The following is a 22,507-nucleotide window of genomic DNA, read 5'->3' as shown; positions in this document are numbered from 1 at the left end:
CTGGAGGCGGACCAGTCCAAACACAGTTTTCCTCTGGAGTAGTTGGGGATTAAATGCATTACTCAATGGCACCTCAATAATCACTTTCCACATTTTCCCAAAACGTTTTTTGGGGGATTTATACCAACAGCTTTCCAGTCCCCCGCCTTATTTTATGCGCCTTAATATATATCCATGCATGAACATAAACAAACACGCTAACAAAAGTTTGATTACATAATTATGCTGGGATAAACCACCACCTGACTGCACCTTCAACACTCCCCAAGCTCTATTATTCCACAGGGGTCAGATCTCTCAGAATACTCGGGCATGTCTTTGTTGGTAGATCAAGCCTCCCTATTCACCGCTGATGGAGGGCAAGCAGCCACAAAGAGGCAGCACTCAAAGATTGCTGGTCTAGCCGTCCCTGCCAATCACTCAGGCCACAGAGACAGATGAAATCTTGTTCCTTCTGTATTGGCTCCTTTGTATCCCAGTGTTCTTCCTTTGTCCTTGAAGGCCACCAAATCCAATCGGTAGAGTGCTTGTCCTTCAGAGGAGCAGAGAGGACAGCCTTTATCCTGTTATCCCTCTGACCTTACATAAAAGCAGCAGAGTTGGAGGGGGGCACCACAGGAGAGAGGCCAGGCAGGGACATTACTGGAATATGGTGTACGGTAAACTATGCAGTGGAGAGATATAGATCTGGCCAGACTGTGGTTTGTTTCCTGTTGAGACTGAATGGGTCTGGGTTGAGTCCTTAGGTGCTGACTCTTAAAGTTTTGTATGTCTAAAACAGACTTATTATTGGCATAATCCATGTTCTCCTCCAAACTCTAGGACGGACTTTATTCGGCTCTATTCTCCTTCACCCCCACCTCCTATATCTGGCCCTAACCCTACCGGACACTTTCATATTCTTACCTACCCCTTCACCTCTCACCCAAACACACCTTAATGCCTGATTGTAGCCTCTCACCCCGCAATTTCCCTTGTTCTCTGCTGGTCTTCACACAGGTTTGAGGACATTCTTACACATGTTTTAGTTTGTTCATTGCCTTAGTTTCTGTCCTCTGTCCATTTGACCATCTGAGAACACTGCGATCGTACCCAGTCCTTGCTTAGAAGGAGATTTTTCAGTACTTTTATTTCCAAGCCAACTCTTGAGCCTTGTACTGAGGATGAACATAATCTGACCACGGTCCCATCCAACTACAGGAAGCTTTATGAGTGAAGAATGTCCTGATGTATGGGTTCAGGATGAATTGTACGCGCGAGATGCCATGTCATCTTCCAGTAAACAGGGCATCATTTTCAAGACATCATCTTGAAGAACTCTAATTCCCATTCTGCTCACATGCCACATGTCACTTGAGCCAAAAAGTGACAGCAAGCGTGATGATCGACAAATGTAGCTGATGTTGATCCCCCAACCTTTCATGCTACAGAAGAGAATCCTTTTCTGCGTTGAATTCCTGAATGAAGTGACTGCTCCCATGTGTCTTTTGTTGGTACATTACAGTTCATATAAAATTTTGCCATGTGAATTGCAACCAAATCAGTGTGTAAGTGCAACAAAGCAACAACTCTTCCCTTGATTAATGCCAAAGCAAAGGACTATAGAAGGTTTGAATACGCCCTGAAAGCGCACTTGTGATTTCTCCCTCTTTCAAAAGAGAGGAAAGGGGTGGGGTGGGGGTGGTGGTGGAAAGAGCAACGTTTCATCTAAGTAGACAGAACAAGACCAAAAGAAAGAGACAGGGGAAAAAAAAGATTAAGAAGGTAGATGTTGAATTAACCTGCTTGTGATTGCTCTCTGTCAGAGTGGCACCGGGGCCGGCAGCAAGAGGCAAATCGTCTGTGATGGCCCTTCCCGCTGTTCCTCCTTTGAAAGACACAGATCAAACGCACCCTAGTCACGGGCCTTCGCAGCCCCTCGCGCCGGATTGATTGACATCCGGACGTCTCTGCCGCTGCTCTGTCTCTCCATATCACTCTCTCTCTCTTCCCCTCTCTCTCTGCCTTTCCCTTCTTTATTCAGCGTCGCACTTCGAATTAAAGCCCTTCTCAAGGATGAAAGCAGAGGTCCTTTGCAATCGGAGGAAGAGAGGGAATTAGACCCAGCAAGTGATGGAGGGGAATGATGATTAGAATTAGAAGGGGGGGAAAAAAAGAAGGGAAAATGAAAGGCGGTTAGATACATGGGGGGAAAATGTTGCTGATAGGACACATTTTAATAAAATGGTAATGACAATTGTCTTCCGTGTGAGATCTGCAGCAAGATAGGCCAGAAAGAAGTGGCGGTGCCGATGTGATCTCAGCATAGATAGCACTGCAGCAGAGCTAGAGCTACAGGTACCTCCGAGCCCTGCGACTTCGCTGAATTACCCCTCTATGATAACTTTCTTTCTAGTTACAGTCCTGGAAGTATGCAGTGATTGGTGCAGTCTTGGGAAATGGTACATTTCCTTTTTTCTTTGCTGTCTCCCTCTAGCGAGGTCAGCCATGGTTAGAGGGCAGTGGGTTTGTTAAATCAGCCTCCTGTCCTGTTCAGCGCCTTAAGCAGCTCTTTCGCATACACACACACACACACACACACACACACACAGGTGGGTTGTCGCCATTAGCATTGTCAAAGCGTCTTCATTGCACTGTTTTTAATTGTGAAATATTTCCCTAATTTTTAACCAAGGTTATAATTGCGGATCTTGCGGGCATAGCGATCAAATGCGTTGTAATTAGCCATCATCGGCTGAGTGCTCAGATCTGCCGGTTCGTGCCTGGCACCAAAAAATAAAAAAATAAACTTCTTCAAGGCATTGTTGCTGCTTTGTGCAGATTCTATTTTCCTTAATAATGCATGATGGATGGCTACCGTAGAGGGCTAGGGGAGACCTGGCCTTGTAAGTGATGATCTTAATACACGGTTACAACCACAGGCAAATTCATTTGTTTGCATATATTTTTTCCTTATTACACAAATCTGTAAACAAATATGCATTTCAATGGCTTTTACTTAAGTTATGCATCTGTCTGCCCCCACTCCCCTGCCTCCCCTTCTGTTCAGCGTGTAATGAAACATTACTCTCCCGAGTTTTACTTGCGTATTGTGTTACAGCGGCGTGCTGTCTTAGTGTGGATTGCGGAGGACAGGTGTGTATGTCATGCAAATGTGTCCTGGTATCCCAGCGCATATGACACCATGTTGACGCTGTGAAAGAAGCCACAGACACCGGCGATAAAATCAACATCTGTTTCTAATAACAGTGTGTTACATGTGACACATTTCTGTGTGTGTGTGTGTGTGTGTGTGTGTTGCGGGGGGTTGTGGTAGAAAAAAAAACAATGTGCCATTAATACTTTGAAAAACACCTATAGGAGTAGGTTGTTGTCAGCATTTGTGGTGGTGAACCTGCATCTTGATGTCACCTTCCTTATGTTGTGTTCATGTGACAAGCACTAACAAAAAAAAAAAAAGTCTTCCTGCTCTATAGGATGGTATTTTCAGTTTCAACTGCACATTCTACAGCATAGATTTAGCTTCTTTGAGTTGCAGACATAAGAGAAGTCACACAACATTACAACATTATAACTGAAGATATAATCCATTTCCCACCAGTACTTTATTTGTCCCAGTAAAGAGAAGTGCACAATGGGATGAATCTTTCAGCTGTTGCAGTTCATATTGCTGTTGGCGTCTGCAGTGTAACTCAAAGTTTCCATTCATTGAAAGTAAAATATATCTGATTCCTCATCTGCTGTCTACATGAGTGGGACTTCAAATCGGCAAAGTCGGCCTGAAACATTCTGAAACATCTTGATGACAATTTTTGCACAAGTGTCATCTTTGTGCCTGTCATTATTCTTGGTGCATGCCGATCCTGCACCCCCTGCTACACAAATGCTAATTTAACTCAGCAAGACTGCATGCATGAACTTGAAGCTGAGCTCAGGCCAGTGTTGGTGTTAATTGGAGTATTGCCCCATGGGGAAACACCTTTCAGCTTCCCCACTGTATTATCCGGGCCGTTTTTTTCTCCCTGCAAATGCCTTCTTTCAGGACTGAACTGGATTGTTTTAAACCCAAGGCTATGTAATCTCTCTCTCTCTCTCTCTCTCTCTCTCTCTCTCTCTCTCTCTCTCCCTCTCCCTCCCCCTTTCGTTCCCCCTGTCCATTCATCCCACCTCTAAATGTTCCTCTCTGGGAGTGTTGCTCTGTGTTTGAATGCCTCCTCTCTCCCATCTCCACACTCCACATGTAGTCTTGGTTGAGATATTACAGTTGAGAAGCGGCTGCTCAGTGTGAGTGTGCCCCAGGGGACATGCAGCGAGGGGTGTCTCTCTGTGTGTGTGCATGTGTGTGTGTGTGTGTGTGTGTGTGTTCAGTGGGTTCACTAAGCAGTTTAGGGAAAAACACACACCGTTGCCTGCATGCGTCTCAGCAAAAGGATCCAGGGCCGGTCTGGGCCGAGCAAGCAGCGTTTCCCTGCATAATGACCTGCTCCAACGAGCGTGAAAACTCCCCCAGCCGGCTGCATTTATCACACATCAGCCACAACAAACGGCCTTTTGTTCCCTCCTCTTCTTCATTCCCTTCCCTTCCCCTTGGCGCCACTCCGAGAGTCTCCTCTCAGCCGTTTAGTGGCCATTCAGGGCCTTGATTGACACTCCCATCCATACAGTATGGAGACAGACAAGGAGCAGTGCACTGGCTGCTCCCGAGGTTTGGCCACATTTGCACTGAGTGTCTTTGCCATCTTGAGGTCTTCACAAAGTTTTTTTTTTTTTTTTTTTTTTTTACTTTATGAACGACGATTGGCAGTCCAGTGCCGTTTTGAGATTGGGTCATTGATGGCCAATTACGTGCCTCTGCCCTGAGTTTGAGCCTCCAGCCGACTTCTGGTAGTGTCAGACAGTTTGAGGCAGTTTGATGGCTGCTGAGGTCATAAAACGGCATGGCATGTTTTTGCCTCTGGAATGCCATATTAAAACCAGGGTCTGTGCCAGTTTTAACAAGGCTCAAACAAATTGCCGTCTAACATACTTTAACCTTTTGACACCAGAGAAAAGTCACTTGATTTTTTTCAAACACATTATAGAGAATTACCATGTACTTACCACAAAAATACCCCTCACACAAAAAAATCACCAAAAACAAATAAACAAAAAAATTTGTTAAAAAAAAATATATGTTTTACAATTATAATTATATTGTATATTATATATATAATTATTACTATGCATTATTTAAAAATGAATTACAAGAAAATCACAAAATTACTAAGCATAATTGTTTAATAAATAAATAAATAAATACAAGAAAATAACTACAAAAAACACTTTGAAAATTTTAAGTAAGAATAAATAGAGTGAATTTCCTTAAGAGAGTCAAATAAAACCTTTAAAAAAAAAAAAAAAAGACCACATATGGGCTCTTGGGTTTCAAAGAGCTAAACACAAAAGATGTCAGATATTCATTATTTTAATTTAAAAAAAAAAAAAAAAAAAAAAAAAAAAAAACAATGGTAAACTCTGCTGTGTGTCCCAACTCTTGCTTAGGTGAAAACTAACCTTACTAAACTTGGGGGAAAAAATAGCAAAAAAGATTCAGCCAAATTTTCATCTGCTTGTGTTATCTCATCTTCTAATATAGATTAAGAGGCAACAGCTTTCTTAAAATATTATAAAAGCTGCAGCTCCAAATTAAGGTTTGGATGAACTAATTCAATTACCTGATTTGGCTCCTGATTCATATACAGTGGCAATCATTTTGAATAATATGTGTAAAATATTACAGCCTATATCTGAGCTCACACAGGCTTTCTGTGATCGTGGATTGATGATGACAAGATCAAAGTAGACGGCGTTTTGGCCAGGGAAGCATGTCTGTTGTATGTTTACAAGAAAATAAGTCTTTGTCTGAGACGTTGGGGTGAGCTGCGACATCCATATATGGAGGCACAAAAACACACACAGACACACACTTCCTGTGAGTGATGCATGGAGGGGATGCTGGCAGGCAGGACTGCTTTCCCTGTATGGGACGGTGAATATGGGACCAGACAGGCCGCCGGCTCTTGTAAAGCCTCATCCATAATTCAATCCCCCATCTTCCTCCATTCAGACACACTGTACATACCCAGCTACAGCTAACAGCTATTCCTGCCTGCCAGCCTGGAGAGATGGACAGAGACAAGGAGAGATGAGGACGGAAGAAAGAAAAGGAAAATGGCACAAACAAAGAAAAATAGGAACTGAGGGAGAGAAGGGAGATGAGAAAGAGGAGAGAAGCAGTTGCCGCCGAGAAAGGAGAAGGTGAGCCTGAGAGCCGGAGTGAAGAGATAAGTTAGCAGCGGCGGATATTGTAGAGGAAAGCAGATTGAGACAAGGCCACACTGTTGATTTTCCCTCGCAGCCCATCTTGCCCCTTCTTGACCTTTTCTGAGTCAACACAGCTCCGAGTGGCAACATGTTTTCTTCCATCTCGGCCCTCGTTGGGCAAAGTGCACTTCCGAGCTCTCTGCCGTGACCTTTGCCCTCTGAGCTGTGCCGAGGACCCTTGCCTTCTTCTTCGTCTCGCTAGGCGCTGTGTGTCGTCTGCTCGGTGGCTCTCTGAACGTCTCGGCATCTCTAATTACCAACAGGCTCAACTTCCCCAACTCAACAACCAATTACCAGTGCTTTAGCCCAGCCCAGTCCCATGCTTCCTGATACAGTGGCCTATTAGGGCCCCTTATTTCTCCCCCAGCATAATTGAATCCCCTGGCTGCTCATCAGCGGGCTAATTTAAGCCAATGTGCAGAGTTGGTAATCAGAGGGGCTGCCTATTAGGCTATCAGACCCCAATTAAGTGCCCTCTTATTTCCAACATAACGAGCCACTTTCGCTGCTGCTGTTATTGTATTTTCCTCTTTAGTGCCCAGTTTTGTTTGGGTAATTTTGTGGTCTGTTTAGAGAAAAAAGAAGGGGGGTTGAAACGGAGGAGTGGAGTTTCAGCATGTAGTCAGCACTGATACAGGTGGTGTTTTGAAGAGGTGGCACTGGGAGAGAGGGGGGAGGCGATTCACTATGAGAGTCCAGAGAGAAAAGACATCTGCGGGGAATTAAAGAAAGTCACACTGAGTTACATGTCCTTGTGAATAGATGTGCATTTTTTCTACTGTGTGTCACTGATTGATGCACACAGCGGTGATGCAAGCATGTGTAGTTCATGAACGTTTTAACGTTGGTGTCCTGGGAAAAATCCTTGAACAGGAAGTGATGCCTTGTATACTTCCTGTAGTAGCTTGTTTAGAATAAATAGAGGACGACCTGGTTTGGCAGCGATAGTCACTGTGGTTGAACAGACACCGAAATGAGAAACTCAGACTTCATCAATAGAAAATCAAAAAGAAACAGAATTGGGCGCACTGCAACAGGGGATCCCTGCAATAAAGAACTTGGATCTCACTTTCTAAAGCTGCACAAGGCGAAGTTTTACGTCAAAACACACTTGTCATATCAGCGTTAATCACAAATTTAGGTGTCAGCAGAGAAGAGAATACCATCTTTGCTAAGTGAGCCCCTGTAGATTCACCCCATCTACCAGAGTTTATTTGAGTTTTCCAGTATGCTCTGTCTCAGCGCACGGATCGAAACCGAAAAATTCACCTCGGGAAGGAACGCTCTGTTTAGAGAAAGAATAGAAAGAAAGAAAGATAGGATCACTAACAATGGCTAAACCTGCTGCAAACAGATCTGAGAAAAATAAATCAAGGGCCGAAGGAACGCACGGGTCACCCGCACCACCTCCACTGAAATCTGGGCAATGAAATCCTCGGGACGCTTGCAGGCACGTCCCACCACCAGCGTGCGATGTTGATGAACAAATTAGAAATGGGGAAAGTTAAGAAATGCTCGGCCTAGCCATCACCACCACCACCTCCTCCTCCTCCTCCTTCTCCTCCTCCCTCGATCCTCTCAGAATATCCCACTTTTTTCCTCTTTCTTGTTCTTGCTCCCTTTTTTCGGCCCTGTCTCGGTGACTGGTGCGGTTGAGGGGAGCCAGAGTGTGAAAGAGGCCCGCAGAGGGCCGATGAGGACTGTCTTAGCAAGAGTGTGTCTCAAGTCCGGGAGTGTGTTTCTTACAGTATTTGAGTGTGTGTGTCTCTGTGTGTGTGTGTGTGTGTGTGTGTGTGTGCGCTTCAAAGTCTAAGCGTGTGTGTTTAGTGTTGGTGTCGACTCCCCATAGCCTAATTAAAGGGCGAGGAAAGCCACTCACGGGGAGATTAAACCTAAAAGGGTAAATTAGCACTCAAAAGGGGTGTGGCAAATTCACACATACGCACAGGCCATGAAATATCTTCTGACACCTGTGAAAAAAAAGAGGAAAAAAGAAAAGGAGGAGGAGGAGGATAGGAGAGAGAGAGGGGAGGAAAAAAAAAAACTTTTGTATTGCCATAGCCGAGCTCTGTGGTATGTATTTGCCGAGACGAGGATCTAAAGTGAGCGCTTTTTTTTTAATGAGAGATTGTTGCATGGGTTGTTGGTGGAGTGAGTGTGTGTGTGCATGTGTGTGTGTTTGTGTGCATGTGTGTGTGGGTGCATGCACTTCTATGCACGTGCAGGGGTGGGGGCTCTACAGCTCAAACACAATAATGGAGGTAGGTTGAATAACTGGAGGACTGCTTGTGTGTTTCTAACTTATTTGGCTATTCATTCATTTATTTATTTATTTTTATTAATTAAATTTAATTAAATTTTAAAATACCCTGAATATAATGATCTAAATTCAGGTCTTCAGAAACTTTGAAATACTGTATTTTCAAATATGCCATCTAAGTGTTAAATTCAGCTTATAATATCTCAAAAATAGTGGTCTCGGGATGTGCTTTTTATATTATTTGTTTTTTATTTCTTTATTTCTTTATATTTCTTTATTATTTTTTTGTGAGAAAACAGCCTCACATATTTTATCAATTTCCCCCCCACACTTTTTGCATTTTTTGCTATTTTTACTGGCAAAAATTGGTATTACACTGCATCCAAAGTGACATTAAAGATCTAAAAAATATAGATCTAAAGATTTCACTTCACTTGATAAAGCTTTCATACACTTTGGTTTTATTTGGGGTTTTTTTTATGTATCAATAGGAAAATGGGAGAAAGGAACTGATTTTTTTTTTTTTGTCAGCGTAGAAAAAAAAAAGCCTGATGAATGATATGATAATGGCTTGTCTGGTTAAGTAGGTAATAATAATAACAATAATAATAATAATAATAAATAAAAAAAAACAAAATGAGGTATAGGAAGAACAGAGGAGAGGAGGTTTCAGTTTTTGAACTCACTGGTTTTTATTCCTGCCGGGCACAGGCGCACCCACACACATCACTCACATCACTCATCACCTCGCCGAAACGTAAATATCCCACCGTTCAGCGGTGTACATGAACGCCCCTCGCTGCATTGTCGTCTCCATGTAACTGTTTGCCCATTTTATTTCAGCCTCCATGCTATTCTCTCACTTCATCTGTGTTTTTCTGCCTCTCTCTGTCTCTTTGTGGCGCTGAGTGTGTGTGTGAGTGTGTGTGAGATGTCTTACTATGTCGGCGTGTGTGTGTGTGCGTGTGTGTGTGTTGAGGGTGAGTGATGTGACTCCGGCTTGGCGGCTGAGCTCCGCCATGCTATCTGTCTGTCTATCTGTTTGCCAGTCTGTCTGTTGTCTCGAGGTCTGTGTTGTCTCTGCTCTGAGTGCTATCAGACAAGTGTGTGTACCAGTGTGTTTTTTTGAAACAGAACGAGCGAGTGTGTGTATGTGTGTGTGTGTGTGTGTGGTGTGTCATCTGTCAGTGTCTTTCTCTCTCTTGAATCAGACATCTAACAGAGAATGTTAGCTTGCTTGCCCTCAAAGATGCTCTCTCTCTTTCTCCCTCTCCCTCTCTGTGTCTCATTGCAATACACACACACACACACGCACACACACACACAGACCTTCATCTCCAATCTTCTAGTTCTCTACCCCCAAGGACTAGGTGTGTATGTTTACGCGTATGAATAACTTCACATATATGCCTGCTTGTGCGTGCACAACCTCACACACACACACACACACACACAGACGCATACACATATAGGCACATGCACACACACTCTCTCTCATGTCTTTGTGTTTGTGGGAGTAAGAAAATAGAGCTTGGTTCTGTCATGGCTGGGCCTGCAGGCATAAGAGGCCTTAACGGATGTCTCTCTCAGTGAAACACACACACTCTCTCTTCCTTTCTCTCTCTCTGTCTCTCTCTCTCTCTCACTCACACACACACACACACACACACACAAACAGGTCTCAGACCCCTCTCCCTCCTGGACTTGCGGTGAGGAATACAGATTCGGGCTCCTCTCTCGATAGCGATCAGCCTCGCCGTGGCTTCAGAAATGCTATCTTCACCGGGCGGCTGAATTGATAATACTCCCGCCTACGCATTTTATTACAAAGGCCCAGTTTGTAAAAAGGTAATCATTTACTGTTGCTACTATCTCCCCTGAGCCATACATCTTCTGTCTTCACAGGACAAAGTTCTCCCGCTGCTCCCGACGCTGTTTTTTTTCTCTTTTTTCTCCTTAGTTTATTTATTTTTTTCACTTTGCCGGTGGGTTTGTAGACGGCTACTTTAAGGTTTATCACGGCTTGCCATAGAGCTTTGCCCATATAACAACCCACCTGGTAGAATTAGATTTGTTTGCGTTTACTGTATGTATTACAGTATGTTTCTTTTTGTGTGTGTGTGTGTGTGTGTGTGTGTGTGCGTGTTGTGAGGCAGAAAGGCTGGAAAAATGACAGTGAATGAGGGACTAATCCCTTTGGGTGCACGGCGGAATCCAACACAAGTACCAAAAATCTCATCATTTCAATTATCATATTTATCATATTTATTCATTTCCTCTCAGCCAGACTTAATGCCGTCTCTCACTCTCTCTCTCTCTCTCTCTCCCCTCCTCCTCCCTCCCTCACTCCCACTTTCTCTCTGTACATTAATCTATTTTTTCTCTCCATCGCTCTCTCCACTGGCGACATGTGAGCCCGTCAGTCACGTTGATTGACAGCACTCAAGTGGCCTACGGAAAAAGCCGCTCATTTTTTTTTTTTTTCCTCTCTTTTTTTTTTTTGTCAGGCGTTGTGCCGGTGATGCCGGGGTCTTATCAGTAAACCCAATTTATTGCTGTTTCTCTGGGCGAAAGGGGTTGCCACTCACGCTGACTGACAGCTCTCAGATTCGCCGGCTGCAGTGCAGGGATTTCCTTTAAGTTGTTATGTTCTTTTTTCCCCCCCCTCTCTCTCTCTCTCTCTCACTTTAGATTTCCCCTCACACTGCCGGAGCTCCTTCTCGCGCACGTGCGTGAACGTATACACACACACACACGCGCGTACGCACACATACGCGCTCCCTCATCTCCGAACCGTTTTGTTTTGCGCTGACCTTGGCGGTGATTTTGAGTGACGGACGGCAATCCTCAGCCCCCCCCCCTCGCCACGCAGCAGGTCAAGTTCAGCCTTGTGAACATCTTTGTTTGGGTAATTGTTTTTATTCTTGGGGGGGATCGGAGAGGAAAGATGAAGTAGACTGTTAAAGGAGAAGGCCTTTCGTCTTGGATGTGGGCAACACACTGTCAGTTTGGTGTGTTTTCAACTACAAGACATGTGTGAATGTGTCCACATGTGTGTGTGTGTGTGTGTGTGTGTGAGCTCACACCTCTCTGTGTATTTTTTCATACCACTCTCTGAGCACAGATTCATTTGCCTTTGTTTCATTGTACCATGTATGTACTAGTGTGTGTTTGTTTTTGCATGTCCCCATCTGTGTATGTATGCATGCCTACATGCGCGCGCACGTGTGTGTGTGTCAGCGTGCGCGTGTATGTATGTCGAATATGACCTCCGAATCCCGAGGCTTATCGTGGCGGTGTTCCACATTATTGATAGCGAGCGGAGATATCGACAGGCCAAGCGCCGGCAGCTTCCAAGCGGCGCCGGCAAGCAGGATGGGACTTTGATATGACATATTGTGCGTCTCAGCACAAGCCATAAATAATTCTGACACGTTTTTGTATGCATGGGAAAGTCCTTGATTCAGCCTCCCATAAAAATAAACTTCTATTATGGAAGGTATTTGTCAAGTGGGCGCGTGATGGATGGCCCGGCGTTTACCCCGTGGCAGGACGATGGGTTATGGATGCCCGCCGCCCCTTGCCGGGGGAGGAGTCGCACCCGGCAACGCTGACACCAGAGTAATTACTGCCCTCCTCGCCACGGAAACGGGGAGGGGGGGAGGGGGTACAAGGGGGTGGAGAGGTGGAGGGGGGGCGCTTCATACGCACACCTGCACCTCCCTTCATATCTCCCTCCCCACTGTCCTGTAACGCCACCGGCTTCAAGTGACGAGGCTGATAAAGGCCGTCAGGGCCCGAATGATAAAATGCGGATGGATGAAAAGATAGATAGATAGATAGATAAATAGATAGATAGATAGATTAGTGCTACATGTAGCATTGTTAAACATCTATATATCATTGTCAAATTAATCATACCTTAGTGTAATTACCATAAACAAATGAGAGGAGAGGAGATGAGAGATGGTTGAGACGACTGGACGTCTCACTCTCCCTCGCTCCACTGCTGTTTTTTCTGCCGCTGTTTCTCCTACTCAAGACTACATTTCCCATCAATCCTGTCGCCTCCTGCTGCAAAGAGGATGTTGCTGCCTCAGTGTTCTCATCAGTCAAGGCTCTCTCTCTCTTTGGCTGAAGAGGATAAACACCTTGGAAGTGATTTTTCCGTCGGTCTGTCACTCCTCCCACCACCTGCCGTCGCCAGAATTTCTAAAAGACTTCACTCTTTTTCCCGGTGCCTCATGTGGTAGAGCGCGTACCGCTTACCACGGCGAAGTCCTTACAGCAGCAGCCCGGGCTCGAATCCGAGTACAGGCACTTTGGTGCATGTCATCCCCTCTCTTTCCTCTGTTCTTTCTGCCTCTCTCTACTGTGGCTATCAAATAAAGCAGAAATGCCAAAAAATAGAAGGAAAAAAAAAAGATTTAACTCTTTGTTACACTGGAAGAACAACATCTGCTTCCTGTTTTCTGCCCAAAGCAATCCAGCAGATCTACCGCCAAATCTGACTTGGTGGCCTACGATGTGAAACGCAGTGCAGCGACCAACAGAGGCTCGGGCCTAGTCTTGTTTGTTTACAGTAATTATAGGCTACTGTCTCACAGTCAATGACATATTGATGTCAAACTGCAACTGTATGTGCAGCACCTGAAATTATTCATCATCTCTTAAATTACAAAGAAAGCTGGCCGATGTGGACAAAAATCACAAAATCTTTGACCCGGGTCAGATGTACCTCAGCATTGATTTTGTGACCGTCTTCTATGGATTACTCACGAGGCTTTTGTGAGACATTCATTCACAAGAAATTTTTGATAAACAGTCATTAGTAATGCGGATATGATGACCACGCAGGTAGAGGCAAATCACTGAACAGCTGCGATACTGTGAGGAAATTGTTTCCCTTTGCTGCAGTGCAGTCAGGACAATACTTACACCACACAATATTTAGTTTCCCGTCACAATATTAGTGTATTATCAACAGATTGCCCAGCCCTAATTACAAATACAGATATCATTTTTAGATATTAAATATCACGGTAATATTTTAAATCAGGGGTTTTCGAAGTTTGGAAAAAGGCGCCCCACTTTGTTTAAGTCTGTGGGATCACGTGGCTGCTATTTGCTCCCACAGACAATCAACAATTATTCACTTCACTGCATACACAAGTGTCAATGTGAGTGAAAATCTTGGATGCTTGCTTCTCAACAATGTATTTGCATATGAAATAGACACAACCTGATAACAACTGTAATCTGAAAAAGTAACTCTAAGCATATCTAATGTAACACACCTGATTTAATACAATCTCAGACATGGACAGTAAACATAATTTTCAAACTTTTCCATGCTCTGGATCCCAAAGTTGACTTTCAATAAAACACAGACCCCCATTTGAAGTGGCTTTGTCCGGTAACGACCCTTAATTATTATTTATTAGTATTAAATGCTTGTGAATGGCAGCCTTTCATAAGCATTTGAACACAAGAAACATATCACTGAGTTTATGAACACTTGACAAATCATGGTGAGATTAGACCAGACAAGAAAAAAAAGGTAAAATGATCCCTCAAACATTTTCTGTATTGTAACAATTTCCACTGAATTGAATTACAGTGAAATTGAGCTATATTAAGAGGCCGCTCAAGGTCCCTCTGGGGGTCCCCGCACCTACTTTGAAAACCGCTGTCATAACCGGGAGAGTAGGAAAAACAGCAAATTTCCCTGAGACTACTATATGTCCGAGCTATCTCTTAAACCAGCTTGATCTCCTCTGGATAACTAATAAAAAATCTGTTCATAAGGAATCCCTCATGAATAACTTGTCACCTTTGGTCTCTGAGTCTCCCCTGAAACTTTGTGTATGTACACACACGTCTGTGCACACCTTTCCAAAGTCAAGCCCGTGAATTTGTGTGTGTGCACTTATGAATATGTACAAGTGTGTGTGTGTGTGTGTGTGTGTGTGTGTGTGTGAGCATCAGTCTGTGGGCCCAGCAGCCAGATTGGGCTGAAGCCGGGTGCCAGGTGAGAGAGAGGAGGAAGGTGGGTGTTGGTGGGCGCCGACCCCACCTGCCCACCTACACGGGGTGGGGGGGTTCAGGGTGGATGCCGGCGGGGGGGTTGAGGGTGGTAGCCTGTCAGTGGGAGTGACACCTGTTCACCGCTGCCCACCCCTTCATCCCAACAGCTGCTCCCCCTCTTCTGTCTCAACCTTGTTCAGCCGGCTGTCTTCATCATCTTGCCTCTTCTCCTCCTCCCTCCCTCCCTCCCGAGCAGCGTGGAGGAGAAGCTCGTCACAGGAGGCCGGGCAGCAGCGAGGAGGACCGGTCCAGATGTTCTTACATACAAGGAGGAGGGTTTTGTCAGGACACAAACACAAACTCAGACAATTAACACTGGCAGATTGCCTCGGTGCCACGAAGGCTGCTGTTAACTGAGATGATTGGTACAAGATGGTGTTTGTGTGGTTGAACCAACTGGCATAAGCCACACACACACACACACACACACACACACACACAGTCTTCGAAGGTATAGGTGAACAGGTACTGTGAAAAAGAATGTGTCATTTTCAATATGGTCCAACATTATTTCTAGTTTGGGACAACAGTATGTCAATAACATGCTTGCAGTCATTACATGTTGTTATGAACATAATGTATAGAGTTGAAAAAGTCATTCCTGCAAAACAGAGGTTGGTTAGCTTATATTTATCCATGGTTACACAGATTCACCTGAAAGAAGTTTACTATTGATGGAATAATGTTCCTTGCTGACTGCTCAGTACACAGCCTGTCAGTTTGCTGTCATTTAATCAGGAGTCACCAGGCGATGGGGCGAACCAGTCCGCCTGTCTGTGTTAGCACTGTAATTTTTCATGTCCAGCAGTTCTTCAGGTCAACGCTGAAATAAGAGTAAAGACTTTACTTGTGGTGTGCAACCTGCATGCTGGACTTCAGCAGAACATTTGGAACAGTTCAGCGTTCATGACTCGTAGTGAAAAGCAATGCCGTTGTGTGATGTCCCAAACTAGATGCATGCTGAAAGTGACGCCCCCTTTTTAAACTTTATTTATATAGGAGAAAGCCAAGTTAGTATGCCAGCATTGTCTGTCGCCGTGGAGCAGCTCTACACACAGAAAAATACTGCTTCTAAAATGTGATTCCATGAACCGTCAACTACTAAAGAACCATTTTATTTAGTGGATGGTTCTTCATTTGGGAAAAGAAAAAAAAAAACTTTTGAAAAGGGTTCCTCATAGAGCAAATTGGCTCCACTAAGAAGTATTTTTTTCCTTAAAATTCTTGGAAGAACCAATTCTGGTTCTCGAACAAAAAACCTTTCTTGATTGTTTGAAGCAGCCTCAGCAGTCCTTTGAAGAACCATTCAAAGAAAACGTTCTTTGTGTAATCAGAAATGGTTCTCCTGTATCAGCACTTTGAAGAACTATTTGCAGTTCCAGTTCACACAGTGAGAATTAACAGCTATCTTCACTCTTCTTCGAATAATCATTACTGTTTTTATGTCACTGTAAGGCACCTTTTAACCTTTAAATGAAGTGGCTCCTTGAAGAACTGTGCTGTGAAAGGTTCTTTGTGAAAACACAAACATTTATCCCGTGGCATCTCTCTGAAGAACCATGTTCGGCTCCGATCGGCACCTTTATTTTTCTGTCTACTGGAGCAGCTGATAGTTAAGTGCCGCACTCAAAAGTAGCTCAACAACAGTTTTCGGGGGGAAGGCGGGGCATTACTCCTTAATTTTTCTATCTGGTCTAGAGATTCGCCCAATCAAACTTGTGTCACATTCACACTTTTTGACAACCTAGGCAACTGCAGACCCCCAGTTATCAGCCATCATTAACACCAACACTGATATGCACAAAAATATCTCATATTCTCATTAAAAAAAAAAAAAAAAGATTAATAAATATGCTTTGTCCCTTTAAATCAATCTGCTTTTATGGTGCATGCTGTGAATTTTAGCCTGAACATTTCTATCAGGCTAAAACGGTGGTTAAACTGCGGTGTGTAAAGTGAATACGTGGGTTAACCCTCCACTGCATCCCTGCATACTGATACAAACATGATGCAGGCTGACGTGGCGTGGGCCTTGTTTGCCCTGGTAACCCCCTCTCCAGGCCCACATCGCTGGGCTGAGGCTGCTGTCTGCTGCCACAGATGGGGGTCAGGGAGAGGAACGGGCCTCGGTCAATAGGCTTAGAAGACCATCAGGGACTATTGATTGTGCCGGACAGTGAGGCCAGCTCTGCACTAATTGTTTCTTTACTAGCCTGTGGCAAAGACAACAGTCACGGGCAGGGACTCATGAATCTTACATCTGTTTTGTTGCGAGAGCACCAGGAGTTAATAGCCTTTGATTACCGAGGGGTTTGTCTGTGTGTGTGTGTGTGTGTGTGTGTGAGAGAGAGAGAGAGAGAGAGAGAGAGAGAGAGAGAGAGTAAAGGTGTAACTAGCTGTGGGTGTGAAATGTGAAAGTGTGTATTTACGGGAGAATGGGGGGATGGAGTGAATAAAGAGGGTTTCTACATTTATGCTATATTTCATGCTTCGACAGGTGTTCTTCAGTTTACATTAAGCACAAGAATCACTTTCATAAACTAAAATAGACTGAAGAAAAATGAAATAAGTAAATCATACTCAGTTAACTAATATTTTGGTTGCATTGGTGAGGCCTCATCATAAGCACATCCTAATCACTATAACATGAATTATATTGTGTGACTACAGTTTATTATAATACTCTATTATAATAAAGCCTCATAGTGCCCTATGGGCATTACATAAAGAGTTCCTAGTATTAAATATGTGTATGTTAAAGCTGCTACTTGTGGTATTTTTAAACATAGATATATAATGGGCAGATTGATTGTGATACCTTAATGTAATTAAAAAAAAAAAAAAAAAAGTAAACAAATCAGATTTAAGCAAGGACAGTTTCTTTCCAGCGGTATTTAGTGCTAGTGTTCAAAATTAAGACCACATTTCCCAGAAACCCCTGGGGCTTCTTTTTTACTCAACATGTGCCAGTAGATTTTTCCTGTTTTGTGCAGTAAAGCAATCCTCCAAATCTGACCGAGTGGAGCACGATGTAAAATGCAGTGTAGGAGTCTGTAAAGGCTAATAGTCTTCTTAGTTGCTTTATTTACGGTAATTATGCTAATCTCCAAAGGGCAATGTGTTAATAATTTATCGATGTTAAAACACTACATGTAGCACTTTTAATGTGTTGGAGGAACGGCACTACCTGGATTTTCTTCACCACGGAAGACTTTGTCATTAAAGATGAGTTCAGGCGTCAGTCGGAGATATTTCAGCACAGCTTACCTCAGCTCCCCCCTCCACACACACCCATACACTCTGTCTCGCCCGTATCAGTGTTATTGGTGTTGAGCATCATGTCGAGGCTCTAAAGGGCGGTGTCCTGTACAGGAGTCATATCTACTATTCTAACCCTGCTGCAGTGGCCAGGCTGGGTTTCAGCTGCGTGCGGTTTGTTTATTGCGTACAGCAGCAGAGTTTGTTTGTGGCCGGCTGTCAGAGAGGCCAGCCCGTTGTGATGAAAGACACTTGGACCTTCCCATCCATTTCACATTTGCTCCAATCAATTATTCAACAGGACAGCCAATTAAAAATGAGGGAGAGCGGTCAGGGCCTCGCCCCCCGAAGGCCGCCACTAGACAACTCTCTCCGTGAATAATTGGTGCAATTAATTTAGCATTGAGCAATAAAGGAGTTCTCACTCTCCTCTCTCTCTCTCTCTCTCTCTCTCTCTGTCTCTCTCTCTATGTACTGCAGAGCCTCTCGACACAGGAATAAAAAAATACACACACACACACACACACACCAGTCATTACAGACACCCATCATAACAACACACACACTGCAGCAGTAAACAAGAGCATGCATGTGATATTGTGTAAGACACAAAGACGTACAAGTTGTATAAATGCAGCTCGCATGCCTTTTTTATTCGTAGGAATAGTGGAGCCACCATTTTTACACTAACATAAAGCTTTATGAGGTGACTATATATTAATACAACTCAACAGAATCAAAGTGATCGGAGTTATTTGAGGGTACAGGGCTTTTTCTCTCAGTCGCATTATTGAATTATTTTCTGAAAATATAATTGATTTTTGATCATACAGCGCTTGTGGTTGGGAAGCCTTACTGGAGGTCAGGATAATTTCATTATTACTTCCCGACGGTGATGCTCAATGTATAGACACACAAACCCGCATAAGAATATATAGCGTGGCATGCCGCGACACACGCACACTCGCAGACGCACACACTCACTCTTACTTACAGAGGCAGAAAATCTAAGTTTGGCCTGCGAAAGCGTCAGTCAGGCTGCACATTATCACCGCAAATGGAATAACAAAGGAATTATTCCATTTGCTCGATTCTTTACATTTCGCCCTCTTATTCTCCCTTATCTGCAATTATGGTTAATTTGCTTCTGCCCTTGCAAGATGGTGCCTGTAACGGTAATGACACCCATGCCAAGCTCACACACACACTCACACACACACACACACACACACACACACACACACACACACAGAGTAACAAGAACGCTCAGGAGGAGGCAAATGGTGACAGCTAAATTCCGCCACAGCTTTGATTTATTCAATCACAACAGAAGTATTATGATGGACCCCCTCCCCTCCCGTCCCGTCAAGACACACACACACACACACACACACACCCCACCCCCCTTCGTCCTCTCTTTATTGATCAATCTCCGACTCGTGGTACACCCCCACCGTCGCCCACCCACCCTCCCACCTCTTTTGATAGCCAGATTGACAGTTGAGTAATTTCCCTGTCAGCACTGACTGACGCATGGTAATGGGAAGACGTTTCAGAGCGGCATTACAACACAAAATAATTTCCAATTTACCGCTCATCAAAAGCATCCCTCACAAAGAAAGAGAGGGAGAGAGAGAGAGAGAGAGAGAGGGGGGAATGGAAGGGGACAGAGCGAGAGAAAGAGAGAGAGAGAGAGAAGGAGGAGGGAGGGAGAAAACACAACAGTGGATTTATGGCTTCAATTACTGATATTTCACATTTAGTTTAAAGCGACATGTTTTTGTAATGTGACAGGCTTCACTGGATTTGAAAACCTCTTCAGACCTCTCCACTCTCCTCTTCCTCTTCTGTTTTTTTTCCCCCCTCTCTCTCTCTTTCCTCTTCTTGCGGTGGAGATAATGAAAGGGGGATAGCAGGGGGAGTGAGTGTGTGTGTGTGTGTGTGTGTGTGTTTAGTGGGGTGGGGGTGAAGAGAGAGTGATAGCTGTGACTCCTGAGCCTCTTTAGAGAGCCAAGGAGGGAGGAAGATGAGGCCTGGAGCTTTGATGTGGATGGATTTGACTGCAGCTCACCCCATCAGTCACTGGGTGGGCCTTGATCTGCACCTCACCTGTCACTGCTGGGATTTACAACTGTACCTCACTCATCATTGATGGACTTAAACTATCCCTTGACTGTCACTGGTGGCTTTCACTACTTTTTTCCTCTCTTTTTTTTTTTTTCCTGCCGATGAGCTGGCAGTGCAGTCCTGTCGTACGGGAGGAACCGTTAAAGGCTACAGCTCGGCTCTGTTTACATCTTCGAACCTGTCTGAAGCATCACGATGCCGTGATGGAAGCTTTCTATAGACTTATGGTGCTCCTGATAAACTTTTAGCACACATGAACTCAGACCTTTTGTATTTTATTTTTTTGAAATGCAACTTTTTCTTCTTGTTTTGGTATGATTGAAAATGCAACTTCAGAAAAATGCTGTCCAGAGTGGATTTTTTTTTTTTTTTTTTAAGCCATTTTCCTTTTGCAATATGGACGATTAAATGGTATGGCTGTTCCCCACCAAAGATTTTCCTAGTCGACTAGTAGCTGTTAGTTTAATCCATTAGTCAACTAGTTGTCGAATGTTTATAATATTAATTTCATTACTTCTGTCCCTGTCGGACTGAGTGTCACAACGTCCTGTGCCCTTGCTTCAAATTAAAAGCCCTCTAGCATGTCACACATGGTCCAACCATGTGTGATAGGTATTGCTTTAATGTTTTTAATGTTGTTAACATCATGGTGCAGCTCCTGAATGGAGTTTGAGTTCTTGTTTTTTTTTTCCCCTGTGACTGACTGGCCGCTGAAAACTTGGTCGACTAATGCCCCTTTTCCACTAGTACCTACTCAGCTCGACTCAGCTCGACTCGGCTCGACTCTACTCGGTTTAAGAGCTTTTCCATTAGGTCGTAGTACCTGCTAGCAGGTCCCATTTTAGCACCTACTCAGCCGGGGTTCCAAGCGAGCTGAGTCGCGCTGAGTCGAGCTGAAAATGTGACGTTAACGCCGTGCAGGCAACTGATTGGACAGGGAGTGACGAGAGCGACTCCTGCACGAAAACAAAACCCGACATTTAAAAAAAAAAAAAAAAAAAACGGCAACAGCGGCCGTGCACATTGATCGTCAGTGAAGTTGTCAAAGTCGGAAAATGGCAAGCACACCGCTACCGCGGTCAAATAAAGACGTGGAGACTTTTCTGAGCTTGGTGGCCCAAAGAATCCAGAAGGAGCTGGACGGTGCGCCGCCTTGCTGTGACGACTCCACCCACGGCGAGGTGCGACTCAACTGTAATGGAAAACCACCTAAACCGTGTCGAGGCGAGTAGAGTCGAGCCGAGGCGAGCCGAGTCGAGCCGAGTAGATACTAATGGAAAAGGGCCATAAGACTCTTTTCTTCGACTAACGTTTTGTCGACTCTCAGGGGGCAGTCCTAGAAAATGCTGACATCGCTGGCATGACTTTGCTTCTTTGCACATGCTCATAATGGAGATGTTTACCTCACACAGCTTACATTTGCAACAGTTTGTATTCCTGTGTAACTTGACAAAAACTTTTGATCACAACTGGAAATCAGCCCTGCAGTTCAGTAAATCAGGGTCTGTCACTAAAACCCAGATGGACATCTACACAGGCGTTCCCAAGCACACTTGAATGATGTTTTCTGTATTTACCGCCTGAAACTGAAGTGAACATCATAACGTCCTAATGGGATATTTGTATCTATGATCTTTTGTGAAAGTAGCGGAAGTCTTCTCCAGATGTTATGGATAACATTCAGCCACATGTCACTCATGACCTGTTGATCCCAAGAAGTTATTTGTTTCCAAAATTTTCAGATTTTGATTTTAGCTTGCTTGAAGTATCAGACAGTTGGAGCTCACTAGCTAGAGACATCCATGCCAGGTACGTTCAAAGGTATTATAGATTTATATTGAAATCCATTCCTGCGATTACCCACTCATTGTGTTGTGCTATGTTGCAAACTGCACCCATTTGGCACTGAAGTAGGCAACAACAAACTATAAAAAGCATTTTATAATGCCATCTGATCCAGGTCCACGCCTAAAGCCTTCCACTCATATTGAATTACTCTCTCCTCTGAGAAAACCATCTCCTTTCTGCCTTTTTCTAAAAACCTCCTGAAACCCTCCTCCTGCCATCGCTTTTTCAGCAAACATGGTACACTGCCATTTAACTGTGTTTTTACTCCCGTCACTTCTTGTTTATTCAAATAACTTTTACTACTGTGAGTGAATGACCTCCCACGTGCTTATGGAGTTATGAGGTGTTATTTTAGACAGGGGAGGTCAGGAGATTTGGGGAAGTTTCGGAATATCAAGGAAATTTACAAATTGGTCAGTATGCATGGATATAGCAAAAAAAAAATATTTTTAATTCATTGCATGCATTAATTACATTAGATGGTTGTTTTCAGCCTGGACTGGAAATCAAGGTGTTCCTCAAGCAGAAAAACAACAACAAAAAAAAAAAACAGGTCATGGAAAC

General features: G+C 44.0%; 1 protein-coding gene across 3 annotated transcripts in view; it reads left to right on the top strand.

Annotated features, from left to right (window-relative positions):
* The window catches only part of znf407 (zinc finger protein 407), a 170,975-nt gene that overhangs the window by 122,532 nt on the left and 25,936 nt on the right, over window positions 1-22,507 (top strand). The window lies entirely within an intron of this gene.

Source organism: Myripristis murdjan, chromosome 16, assembly GCF_902150065.1.
Source record: "Myripristis murdjan chromosome 16, fMyrMur1.1, whole genome shotgun sequence".
Classification (NCBI taxonomy): Eukaryota; Metazoa; Chordata; class Actinopteri; order Holocentriformes; family Holocentridae; genus Myripristis; species Myripristis murdjan.
This window is presented reverse-complemented; position numbering and strand designations above follow the sequence as displayed.